This window comes from Haliotis asinina, chromosome 10 (assembly GCF_037392515.1).
Source record: "Haliotis asinina isolate JCU_RB_2024 chromosome 10, JCU_Hal_asi_v2, whole genome shotgun sequence".
Taxonomy (NCBI): domain Eukaryota; kingdom Metazoa; phylum Mollusca; class Gastropoda; order Lepetellida; family Haliotidae; genus Haliotis; species Haliotis asinina.
The window spans coordinates 45,459,862-45,473,936 of record NC_090289.1 but is presented as its reverse complement, the minus strand read 5'-3'; positions in this window follow the sequence as shown (position 1 = coordinate 45,473,936).

Genomic DNA, 14,075 nt, shown 5'->3' with positions numbered 1-14,075 from the left:
ATTGATTCGCAGTCTGTCAGACGGCCTGTCAAGCCACGTAAATCAGCGCTCGAACCAAAGAAACTGTTATCGTACTAACTGAATGGATCAGCAAGAGATCTACTCTCTCACAGCGCTATTATTATATCCAAGAGCTGACCAATGTATTTCTGACGGGATGCTGCTGCTTAAAGTACATTTGCATGACACAGCAATCTGGGAAGCTGTCATTGATTTGCTAAAGCACTAATACATGATCACCAGCTTGATATTCCAAACGTTTCAAGCCTCACCGTGAACGGATCGCAAAAGATCAACAAAAGTAGCCATGTTTATGGAACAGTGTCTCAGCACACCTGACATGAGAGTTCAGGTGTTAAAACGATTGACCCTATCATTTGCTCTAAAAATGGAAATAAAGGCAGTTATATCTTCATTTTAAAACGTTTATGACAAAGCAAATTCATGAGGACATGACACAAACATTCGGTGACAATGATCCTTCGTATATGTTAGGCAAATAGGTACTGCAAATGACATTAGTAAAACATCAGTGGCACGATAATCTGTGAACATTTACACATGAACAAGGTGTCTGCTCGTTGGATGACCAGAATGTTATCTGAAGAAAGCATACACACGTTATATACTGTCCTCAGCACAGGAGTGTTAATTCCACATACTCCTTCTCCCAGCCTTCTCTCCGGATCCTGCCCTTTCTGACTCATTCGTCTTCCCTCAGTTTAAATCTGTCCTCGGGGACCACACTTGAGGAATGAGTGAGTAAGTTTGGTTTTACGCAATTTTGCAATATTCTAGCGATATCATGGCGGGGGACACCAGAAAATGGGCCACACACATTGTTCCATGTGGGGAATCGAGCCCGGGTCTTCGGCGTGACGAGCGAACGCTTTAACCACGAGGCTACCCCGCCGCCCCTACACATGTAAGAGAAGTGAGGAGGTGATCACTACTGTGGAGGAGTTGTAAGGGTCACCACAAACAGCGGTGTTCAGACGAGTTAAATATGCTGTAGAATCAGCGTAAGAAGTGCATTGAAGTGAAAGGGGATCATATTGGAAAGTAAGTACTGTCTTCAATACTGACATTCGTAACAAATAGTGAACATCATTGTTGCCACTGACGGGTCAGATTTGAAAATGTCTTCCACATGAAACATTTGCAAACTTCACTAATGCTTGGACACTGCAACCCTAATCAAACATGCTTTGAATGAGAGTCGCCGGATGATCTTTCAGATCATTGTTGTAATGTGCCTTAATTACGGTTCGTGGATCTGTACTAGACACTGCAGCAGACATTTACATATTTGTTACAAAACCCTTTAGATGCCCGGTGCTAAATACAGAGCTGGTTCTACAATTGCAGCCCTCTAATGAGGTGTTCGCGAACAGGTCAGCATTTCCTGCCACAGTGCTGGAATCCATCACAGACAAAGGAACGATAATGAAATGATGTTGTGTTGTGCCTCAAGAGCTATGATATGAAGACAGCAACAGATGGAGTTTCTGGAAGACTGTCCGACTGACCAGGAAAGTTGACAACAGAAAGATGAAGTCATACATACATACATATAATTCCCTCCAATTCCCATCCAGTGGACACATAGGAATGCATTATCATGATCCAACATGAACTGAACTTATGCAGAATAAAGAGTTATATGCCATGCAAGCTTTCACAGTGGCATTTTTGCGCAACAACAAACAAACAAAAACAGTGGAACGTGGAGGTTCCTTTCTATTTGAAGACCTAGTAGTAGCAAAAATAAGTAACATCAACTTATATTATAGGTGTGCTTGTACAAATGCGTTTGCGTTATTTTGAGATGCAAGTGTCTGCCTTACATCTGAAGAAACAATTAGATCAGCAAATCTCGTAATAGTAGTTTAATCTGATAATAGTCTCCACGTGTGACATTTGAGTCTTTATTGGTATTACGTTGCACCGAAATACAGCTGATAGTCAGATTAAATTTGACACAGTAGTATTGAGTACAAAGATTGATCTTACAAATTACATTGCATACACTGTGTATTGAACACGACATTCAGTGAAATGACAGTGATGCAACAGTTAAATGCTATAGAATCCTGTGAGGAAACTGACCTTTTGCGACAGTGGTGTTTGCTCTGTCACTCTGACAGCTGTAGCTAGAGATGTAAAAACGTATCATTGTCATTATAATCAACTTTTGTCATTCTTGCAATGGTTACATTCTAAGTTCTTCATGCACCCTGAGCCGCAGGGGGATCAACATTAACAAACCTCGAGGGTACATGAGCCCATGGACCCCGAGGGACCAGTGATCAACATATTTATCTTACCGAACACCTGAGTTTTAACATTAACAAACCTCGAGGGTGCATGAGCCCATGGACCCCGAGGGACCAGTGAACAACGTATTTATCTTACCGAACACCTGAGTTTTAATTTTGAACTGTTTGAATCACTTCTGTTGAATGCGGGGAGAATCGCCATTTTGCAGACGACGCAAGGTAAACAGATTTAGAGTTATCTCCCTTCCATCGATTTTCAATCGCAAAACATCGGTAATTTCCGTGCTGTATGCGTGATTCAATGTTATTCGAGACAAAGACGTACTACTACGAAGCACCATGAAAGTTCGGAATTTCCAGCGGTGTACATTGAAAATAATACATCGCCTGTAAGCGGGGTACATTGAAAATAATAGAATAGCACTTAGCCAATCAGAAAGCGACTTTCATATGTGAGGTAAGATAAGATGTGACAATAAGTTCGAAATCTCTAAGCACACGCTGATATATGTCTGTATTATCCTGTCTTCTGTAGTACTGCCTGTTACATCCAAAGGGAAGACCCTCAGTCTTCCATATGCATACATTTTCTTACGAGGCCATCATACAACTGCTGCTCCCAAATGCAGTGGTGCGACCAACGTAACAAAGGCTTTCAAGTGTTCGTATTGCATAGTGCGTTGTACACCAAGATTCTTCATGGTGTATCTACCGTATCCACTGTCTGGACTTTGATCTAACCTGGCGTAAAGTGGATCCGTAAAATGGCTGGGATGGATTGGCTGGGAACAGTGTCTAAACATGCAAACATGCAGCAAAGTGTTGTACACGAATTACAAACCACAAACTCACTGCAGTTCTCCCAAACGCTCTTGTTTCGACACGGGACATGGATAGAATGGCTTATCATGTCTCTTGAGTATTCATGCAGATTTGTTTAGTTTAAACGTCAGAATTTAGAGCCCAGTGGGAACAGCGTGTCTTGTTCACATGGTTGGACCTTCAATGACGTTATTAAACGAGGCTTCTCCAGAGAAGAGGATATATATATATTTGTATATAAGGTCATTCGACCTATAGTACAAAAAAAGTACATGTTAAAGTTGGGTTACTATGAGTCGAAGAAACGATTTAGCTAACACTGTTAAGCAGAATAGATATATTTCAAATATTACTTCCACAAGGATGTTAATTAAGGTATACATCTGAGCATGTACAGGGACCTTTGCAAAGGGTATCATGAAACATGGCCTTTACAATGCCTACATAATGCAAGAAAATACGGTTGTAGCACATAGTATCAAATTGAAAAATAGCATAAAGTATAATCGATTTGCCAAATGTGCACATAGCAGGTCGAGAGGATGATTTTACGAACAATGTTTCGCAGGATAGACATATGTCAAATATTTCATAAATATTACAGCTTCATCTGAACATTGTATATCGAAGGTAGAACATAGTGTGGTTAGGCTGCCAAATGTGTGCATAGCATAACTGTTGTTAATTATGTTAAATATCCAAGGATGTACAGAGACTTTGACCCTGTAAACATTCACTCACTTTTGCTCATCGGATCCATCAAGAATAACAGCAGATTGAAGCTTGTCAGGCATGCTAAAGTAATTTTTTTTGTAGTTTCAAGGACTAAAATGGGAAAGATTTTATAGCTTTCACCGCGACATAATTTTTTTCTCGAGCATTTTCTTTTTAAAATGTATCATACTTTGTATGTTCATTTCATTACAGTATCATAAGAATTTTTTACAAGCCCTGTCATAGCTCGCCCGTGTCACGTGTATTTTTGATGAACACTAAATACCGCTAGTCTTGCTACGGGTGGAGATTTATGTGTCCTAGATCAAACCCTGAACAAACATCTTGTGAACGGCAGTTCCATGACGCTCTTGGAAATCATCAGTTGGTCATTAAGGCTAATAGGCCTTAATTATGGTCCGTGGATCTGTATTAGACATAGACATCTGTATATTAGTTATCGTAGCAGTTTCAGGACTGGTGCTAAATACAGAGCTGGTTAATACACAATTGCAACCCTACAATGAGGTGGTCGCGAACATGTCAGCATATCCTGCCACAGTGCTGGAACCCATCACAGACAAAGTAACTTTAATGGACGCTAAAAGGGAACACAGGTCACAATTCAAAATGTGAACGTTATTGTTGCCACTGACGTGCGTCCACATGAAACATTTGATGCTCTTTGAACACTTCGTATAAAAGGATGTTCTGTTGTGTCTCAAAAGCTATGATACGACGACAGGGAAGTCAGGAAGTCATCTTTATCTTTATGTACAGATCAAAATATCAGCCAGATGACGGTCGACAAACGCCAACGTTGCAAGAACCTTCCGCTAAAGACCGGCATTTGAGGACGTTCCTGCTGACAAACTGTTTCCAGACGGTACCGCCATCAGCGGCGAATTGTCTTGATCACCGTACCTGTCGATACACGGTGGCTAGACGTCTTCGGGCAGCAGGTATCAGAGCTTACAGACCCTTCAAACGACAGATGACCCTGAGCACAGACCTCACAGACAGCGTTAGGGCCGATGTGTTCGTCGTTGGCTGCGACGAGAGGATGTTCACTTCAGCACGTAAATTCAGTCCCTTTGTAATTATTCCTAAAAGAACGAAACGAAATTTTCCTTATGTCACTTTTACTATTATTTTTACTCTACAGGAAATATCGAAATGAACACAAACTGCTGTGTTTCTTGATGTTGATGAAAACGCGACGATAAAGCAACCGTTTTCAAACGCACTTGACACAACATCAGAAATGTACTGGTTTGATGGACGAATTCAGCGGAGTGATCGTTTGAAGGGATGTGTGAGAGACACAGGAAATTATCAATAATTGCCAAGTTCAAAAACAAATGTGCTTGTGTTTTGTTTCGTACATGCAACTCAATCACCAATAACCACTGGCAGAATGTGATATTTATTTGGCGATTTCAACATTTCGACGACGTTTTCAATAGTAGTCTTCAAATAAGACAACACGTTTTATTCTGTACAGCATGCCGCATGACGATGGCTAGAATGACGTCGGGAATGCACATGTCCCTTTGACCTGCAAATAACCCTGTAATGGAACAATTGGTTGTAAAGAACTATGACCATCTGGTACCAGGGTAGATAATAGCAACAAACGAATCTCATTGATTTACCTGTAAGAGTCTACGGTAGTTGTTCAAGTAAATAATTCTCTTTCGTCGCAACAGAGAAACACTGTTGCCAAAATCCGTGCACATGTAATTCTGTTTCTGAAACAACATTTAAGTGGTAATACAGGCTGCAATTAAACTGGTCACCATTTTTACTGCTGTCCTTTTGGACATATGTGCAAAAATAGTCAAATTGTACTCCTTGCCTATGGAATATGTGTTGCACAGACATGCCTTACTCACACCAACAGACATCCTCAAGAAAAAGCTTCCAATGGCGTTTATAGTGATCGGCGTGTTTAAAGTTTATAGCACACATTCACACGTATGTCCGTGGGTGCATGTTCTAGCCCGGATGAATCAGGATTTAGTGCCAAATAAGTTTACAAAAAAGCTGTATAAAAATGAATTTCCAAGATCTTTTTTTCTTATGGATAAATCGTCTTTTAATCTGTTACACACAACGTTTCGGGGTCATTCGTACCATTATTCATTTCCGCTGTGAGTAAAAAATTAAAAGATGATTTATCCATAAAGTTCTTGGTTATCTATAACAACTTCTAAATACCGCTAAAAGACATCGTCATGCTTTACCACCTAAACAGCGAGCGGAGGAAGAGTAACATTCCTTTGGCGGTTTGACTTTCTGCTTTATTGTTGAACATACATCGCCATGGGTGTTTTTCTTTGTAGTATTCAATCAAAATGTTGGTTACTTGATGTATACTGTACCTGCTGCAAAGAGCAGATCAACATATAATTTCAGAATAAATTGCCTCACTGCTTAAACTGTTTCACACTCTGCACTATAAACGTATTCCTTTGTTGCAGCATGTATAACTTGAATTATAGTCAGACATTAATTAAGTAATGTTAACATGACAGACCTCTTTTCCGCTCCAAGGCGCCTTTCATCTATCCCACAACAACTACCACACATACCAGCGTCAGAGGGTTCCTTCAATGTTCTAAAGTCATTTGTTTCGTTTAACGTCAACTAAACCAGCTCGCGATGGCCAATACTAACTGCATGCAGTATCCACTCTTTCAGTGCCGTTGGCCTTTGCTGAATGAATTCTAATGCGACATGAATAACGTTGCTTTATTGGCGCTCAGTAAATACCACTGTGACAAGAGGGAATCTACGAATCAACTTCAAGTCATACAGCCTGTCATACACAAATACTGTCTGTCACAGAAATTCAAAAGGACAGATGGCCATTGAACTGGACACACTCCATTACCGTATTCCTAGCCAAGCACAGAGGACGCAGATATGCATGTTAAGTGCACTTGTGATTGCAAGAGTATTCATCAAGTAGGAAGCCAGTACCAGATCATATGTGATGTGACACGAGAGCCTTTATACGCATTTAGAAGTCAGGAAAATCATGACAAGGAATATTTTGGGTAATGTTTATAATAACGTTTTCAAGCTTCAACTTCTTACCTCATCATTAATCTGATGTAACCGTTTATATCTGCATTGTACCTGAAAAAGACGTTATTATCCATATTACACCTTGTCATGAAACTTGCTTTAATACTTCATTATCCTTTCATATATTCACGGGTGAACGACTGTCCTATTCGTCCACGGTGTCGCAGTTTGTTATCACAGATGTTGTCTGAGGTACACCAGAAACGCATGTACTTGGTTTCAGCTCGATCGTGCTAACAGTCTTCACCAGAATGGTAAATGTACCATGTTGAGATTTCTTCCTGCAATAAGTAGACATGTCGCCATGTAAATGGAATACTGTGCAAAGCCTGACGTAACCTGATGGAGATCTGACATGCACCGGTGTTTATCACAAGGGAAGATAGGAATTCAATGCTCAAATGTTATCAATCACGTTATAAAGGCCAAATGTCCCTGTTACACAACACCATCATTTTACATGTGGAAATTATATCCTTATAATGAAGGGGTTTGAGTGAAGAAATATCAAAAGCGAGTATTTTCTGTGGGATACAGATGTAGTGCTTGGGCATATTATGTGATAAGGATTGGGATCGAGCTTTTTATTATTACACGTGGTCCTGTATATTCTAAAAATGCATCTCAGGGTGTGGGTCCTTGCAGTTTCACGTTTAGCAAAGCTCGCTTCAGCTATTTAAGTCACACTCGATGCCATACAGACTGGCTTTGAAATGCCAGAGCATTAGTAAATTAAATGTAATTAACTGAATAGAGGTATTAAAAACTTACATAAATCTTTTACAACTATTCACTGTAAGGTCAGAACAACAGCTTCAAACGATTTAGACGTGTCATCTTCATAAGCCTTGGTGTTAACATTCCTCATCAATATTTCCTTTCTTAACGACAAAAGTTCTTTTAACTTTTTATTAATGTGCAGTGGACATCTTGGCCTTTGTAATGAACACACTCAGCCTTCCGGCACAGCTGTTCCGGCGATATCAACGTGGCTAATACATTTCAGGAAAAGGCAACAATTAATATTTCACATGAGATTTCACATGACCATCTATGTAATTAGTACCTGATGGATATCGTGCCGTTCCTTTAATTGTACATGCAGTCATTTCCTACGCTTTTAATCATATTACTCTGGTAACAAATTGATATCTGCTCTCCTTCAAATTATCCGTAATATATATGGTTATAAAACTTGATTAGGAATATATTTCAGAATGTAATTACCTTAATTATTGTTGCAATAACAACAAATATATACTTGGTATCTATACTTTAATACTGATGCTGAATATTGAAGTTCTGTGTTATTCAGTAGGATTGCAATGTATATTGGCAGTTTTAGTCTAATACTTTATAATGCCTTTCGTTGTTTATATTCTGAAGAATCTGAAGTTGTACCAACGTGCAGGTTCATGGATCTATTTCTAATAACACGTATCCAGACAAAAGTTCCTTAATTCATTTTTTTTCCATTTTCGGCACCTCTCAGATGCCATGTAAGCAGCTACGTGGAAACGACTCTCGAAACAAATATACCATAGTCCGAAATCACAGAGCCGTATATATATAAGGTGTAATCAATGCATATCTGAATGGGTTGCATTTGTATTTATTGCATCTGATTGACAGAAGGATGCACTTTGATATGTGACGGTTTCAAATAGTTGCTAATATTTAATGCTAATATACTGAACCCTTGATACCCTAACTGATAGCCTAGTGTGGGGTAACCTAATTGTTAAATTGTTAAACCGTTGAAAGCCTTTCCCCACATTGGTACCCCACACTGGTACAGTGTGTGAAGCCAATTTCTGGTGACGCTCGAACTGATATCGCTAGAATATTGCTAAAATCGACGTTAGCCAAGACTCACTCACCCAATCCTAATCATATACAATAAGAGACACATTTGTTTAATGCGCACGAGTAGATGCATATTTTAGAGCAGATACCACGAAAATGCATTCCTTCCTATTGTATTTTGTTACAGGGACATCTTAGTCCGTAAGGATCCGGTTAGAATTGGTCTTAGGCAAACCGTGCTTGTCAAAAGAGGCGACTAACGGGATCAGCTGGCCATGCTCCCTGACTTGATCAGTGCCTGCGTCATTGTATTCGTCGCAGATCGACGTTGAATGGTGATCAATGATCGATGATCATTGATCAAGTCAGTCACTGGATTGTCTGGTCCAGACTCGATAACCTTATAGACAATGCATTGCACATTAGTATGTTTTAAACGTGCATGCATTTCCTGACAGGGCAGTGAGGCAGGAGTTGTTTCAGAAACCAATGGTGCAACAGACCTAACGGACTCAGGCAAGTCTTAGTTGGAATATAGCAGACTGACTTGTAGACAAGTATCCAAAGACCCACTCACCGCAGTTCTCTAAAGTTGTCGTGATTCAAACCTGAATCCCTTTACTCACTAACATTTCAATCTGAACTACTGATTTCAAAATCCTGTGACTAGTGGCCCTCAGATCCATTATCCTAGTAGTTCTTTCTTCAGTGGAAATAACAAAAATATCACACGTAAAGCAGAGTTTGGTGTTACGTGGCCATGGGTTTCAGGTGCAGTACGACTTCCTGACGGTCAAAAGGGCTTTTTTCACAAACCTTTGCTCAATAGGTTCCTAACCTCTTGAGCATTTATAACGGCAGATTTAGCTCTATTTTAAGTGACACCTATGCTTTTTTGATGGCTTCTTCCATGCCTTCAGCTGACCCAAAACACTACAAGGCGGTCAGTGGTCCCTCGGGGACCCACGATTTGATGTAGCTTCTATGTTTGTTTATCCATCCTGACCTCGAAGGGCGAGGAGGACATTTTAAACAAGCATACAGGGTACATCAACCTAAGGGCCCCGAGTAACCATTGAAAAACGTATTTATATCTTTACCCGAACACCTTAATGTTAATTTTGAACCGTCTGAAGCACAGGTATTGGATCATGATAAGGAATACCAGCATAAGGCAACAGTTCACATACTACTGACACGAAGTACGAATTCCCGCAATTTGATAATTCTAGCGGGTAAGTGGGGTATATCCATCGACTCAGAAAATCAGAAAAGTGCGAGATCTCGTATCATTTGTAGCCATCGCAAATGCATCACTTGCTTGTCAAGGACATTAGAATCTGTGTCGAAATGTCGCCTACACAGTAGATTGTACATCCATAACAAGTCGTCATTCCGCTTTGCAACTATGCTTTGGAAATCGAAGTACGACAGTTGGAAGATGAATGTCTTCCTCTTCCATGTGATTTATATGTGTTCACTCACGCATAATCCATCAAACACTATACAGTTTTATATTAACTCCTTTGCGAATCATAAAGAACACAAGCTTCGGAAAAGGCTACAAAAAGTCACTTTTTTTCAATTATTGTAAGTTAAAGAAAATATCCCACTGAAAACAAACGGCTGCGATTTTTTAAACATTTTTAATGAACTTTTAATGCCAAGTACCCTTGACAAGACATCTCGATAATCCTAAATGTATGAAAACACGATTGTAAAATACCAGTTTTAATTTTTGTTCAGACCCAACTCGACACATCATGAGAAATTATACCACTTGTTTGATTCGATGGGAGGAATTCCGCGGAATGGTAGTTTAAAGGCATGTGCATGAGCTACAGGAAATAATCAATCTTTGCCATCGGATTTTTATTCCCATATTCTTGAAAACGTTTCTTCGTTTACAGGGAAAAAGATACACGTTTGTTCGATGAATGAGAATAGTTATTAACACGTTACTTGTCTGGAAACACGGAGACCCAACAAACGCGCACAGTTGTGGTAGCCGTTTCAAATACATCACAGTCAGTTTTTCTTACCAGTTGTAGCTTTGTTTAAAGTTACGACATTCGGTCTCTGCCGCTGGCTTGTCTTCCAGCCTTTCCTTTTGGTGTCACAAATCTGTCTGGTAGTATTCGGAGAGACACAAATCTGCTTGTTGTGTTGTAAGTGACACAAATCTGTTTAGCCTTCAGATTATGGAGATTTTCTCATGTCTCACTTGTCACCAGTCGGCAAACATCTGGAGGTTAAACGCCATAAGTGGATTATGTTTGTAACCTCCCATTGTCTTACTCAAACGTGAAGGCAAACAGCACTGTGGTTCTTGTGAATTAACTGTGACATCACCATATTGGAAACATCTACGGATTCCACTTGTACCACACCGGGCTTGTCTAATTTGGAAAACACTGTGATAGAAAGTCGTATAAGAATGACAAAATGTCTGTAGAGTTGCTAAAATGATAAGCAAATGTGCTTTCATTTGGCTTCGTAATTCTTCAATCACGCAGAAACACCGACAAATTTGGCAATTTCTTTTATATAACAGGGGTTGGTAACATGTTCTAGGGGAGTCTTGAAATAAGAAAATGCATTTTAATCACAACCAGCATGAGACGTGGGTGGAACAGGTACAAACACCATGGAAATGGGAAAGGATATGCCCCTTGGGAAACAAATGACAAGACGATGTGCATGTCTGTATGACCCCATGATGTGTAATGGCGAGCAATAACATTGCAGCTATGTCATGTCAATGTCAATATAGCTAACGACTCTCACAAAGTCAGTTTTTTAGTCACTAATAATATTGCCAGCGACTTCCTTTTCTGTGTACGCCATGAGTGCAACTCTAACCGCAAATATACGTTTACGACACACAAACACTGTTGTAAGGCGTACTCACTTAATGGGGTCTCTCAACCCACTGCCATGCAGTGGGAGTCGTTATGCCTTAATGCAGTGTGAGTGATACATGGGGATTGGACGCAACATATCAGTGAAAATGTGTCTCGAAATATGTCACACTCAGAGAGTTGCACAGTAATCCCACTCTCAAACCTACACCCATCCTGAAGAAAAAGGTGAGGTGGGATGCAATGGGACTTGAGTGAACTTGGACGTAGTCATTCACACGTGTGTATGTGGCTGTTTGAGCTAACCCGGAAATATGGCGATTTTATGGCGCTAACCAAATGAGATTACACAAAGCTATTTAAAATGAATCACCATTTCCCAACCACAGTCGACAGACTCCAAATATAACAAGATTTACCTCACCAGCATATGATCTGGTCGTTTCGTCAACATCTCTTAGTAAAGTGTCTTACATTGTGATGCAGCATAGGTATGTGTGTGTGTGTGTGTGTGTGTGTGTGTATGTGTGTGTGTGTGTGTGTGTTTCCGTTTCCGTTTGTGACAGACAAACGTTGCTTAATGTCATAAGTGCAAAAACACCAGGTGTTCTGTCCACCACACCATAAAAAACACAACCACCACCAATGTGTATATAGTTGGAGCGTATCTCAAGCCTCACAATTTCTACAATGTTTCGTCCCTTTCGCCTGAAAACTAAAATCAGCGCCCAAACAAATTAACAGCACTTTATATGACCAAAACAAACTACACACGCTCTCTTCACTCACAACTACAACCAACACAATTCAGTGTCCTGCAACCACCTAATACACAAAGCTTGCTGTTATCTGAAAAGGGAAACGCTTTTTCCATTAGGCCATCAATGTAAGACATTGTTGGAGGTTTGTTCTGTTAAAGCATTTTGCAAGCGTCAGAGTTTCTTCAGCGTTTCATTTTCTCGTTTCGCTATGAAACTTTGCACATCCATGTGGTACGACCAAACCAAACTACACACACAAACACAGAATTCTCGCCACGTGCAGCCTCTATTAAGACAATTCAGTGTCGTTTATAAATTTGTCATTGTTGGCAATAAGCCTCCAGCGGGTATTTTTTCTGAACTGATACTACGCCTTGTAATCTTGTCGGAGTGAATCCAGATATGACACGAGTGACGGTGATTGCTTTATTGGCTCTCAGTAAATCTCGTTATGCCACGTGGGAATCTATGAACCTACTTCAGGGCACACAGGCTGTCATACACAATGACTGTCTGTCATGACGATTTCATGAAAGGAAAGGACATCAGTCACAAAGATTGGCATTCAAACAGATACATAGCATTACCAAACTCCTAGGGAAAGTGAACCACGCAGTTCGGTATGTCTATTTTGTGAAGGACTCAACATAGAGCATTTGTGTTCAAGCATAAAGTCAATCCCAGATGATGAGAAAGTGAGTGAGTTCAAATTTAAAGTCACTTGGGCAATATTTCAGCCATATCGTGACTAAAACAATATATAGATTAGACATATAGACAGTAAAATAACTAGAATATCAGATATGCATGCAAAACTAGTAATTAAATCTAAAACATTTTAGCCATAGGGGCCTTCACAACATAAAAATAGGCTATAGATCGCCAACACCTGAGGGTAGATCACCTTGCCAGGGACCATGGGCACTTACACAACCATTGCTACCTGCATGGACCCTGTCTGTATTTACACAATCCCTTCTGTAGAGAATATGAAAATTTAGCCGATGTTTAAAATATGAAATAGACTCCGTTGAAAAAATGGTAAGTTTATAGCTGACTTTGAAAGTTTTGGGACTTACGTACCCTCCTCAGGTGGACCAATCCCAGCTGATATGTGATATGACATGAAAGCAGCTGTGATTTCCAAAGCCAGTGAGGTATTTGAAATGCCGTCCACATTGACAATGTCGACGCTGACGTGGAAGTATTTCACCTATGTTGTTGGTGAAATTTCTGATTACAACTGAGACGTTATTTGTCCAAATGTGGATTCAGCTTCACAGATGTGTAAATGGCTGTGCAAAATATACCTCTGTTCACTCGTCGGGGGCGGCGGGATAGTCTAGAGGTTAAAACGTCCAGAAGTCACACCAAAGACCCCGGTTATATTCCTCATATGGGTACAATTTGAAGTCGAATTCTGGTGTCCCCTCTCGTTATTATGGTTGAATAATGCTAAAGGCGGCGTAAAACCATACGCAGTTAGTCTGTGTTCGCTCGATAAAGGGTACTGGACGTCTCTCAAAAGGAGACGTAAAGACATTATGTTAATAATGTTGTGTTTGAGTACACACTGGCATCTGGGCTGTGACCATTATCAATTGGTAATACGTTCACATTCTATATATAATGCTGACTCCGGGTTCTAAACGGTTTTCAGCGGTCCTTGTTTATAGTAAGGAGAGCGGTTGGCCAGCCCCGTTGACTTTATTGATGTATGCCATAAAAAGGTTATTACG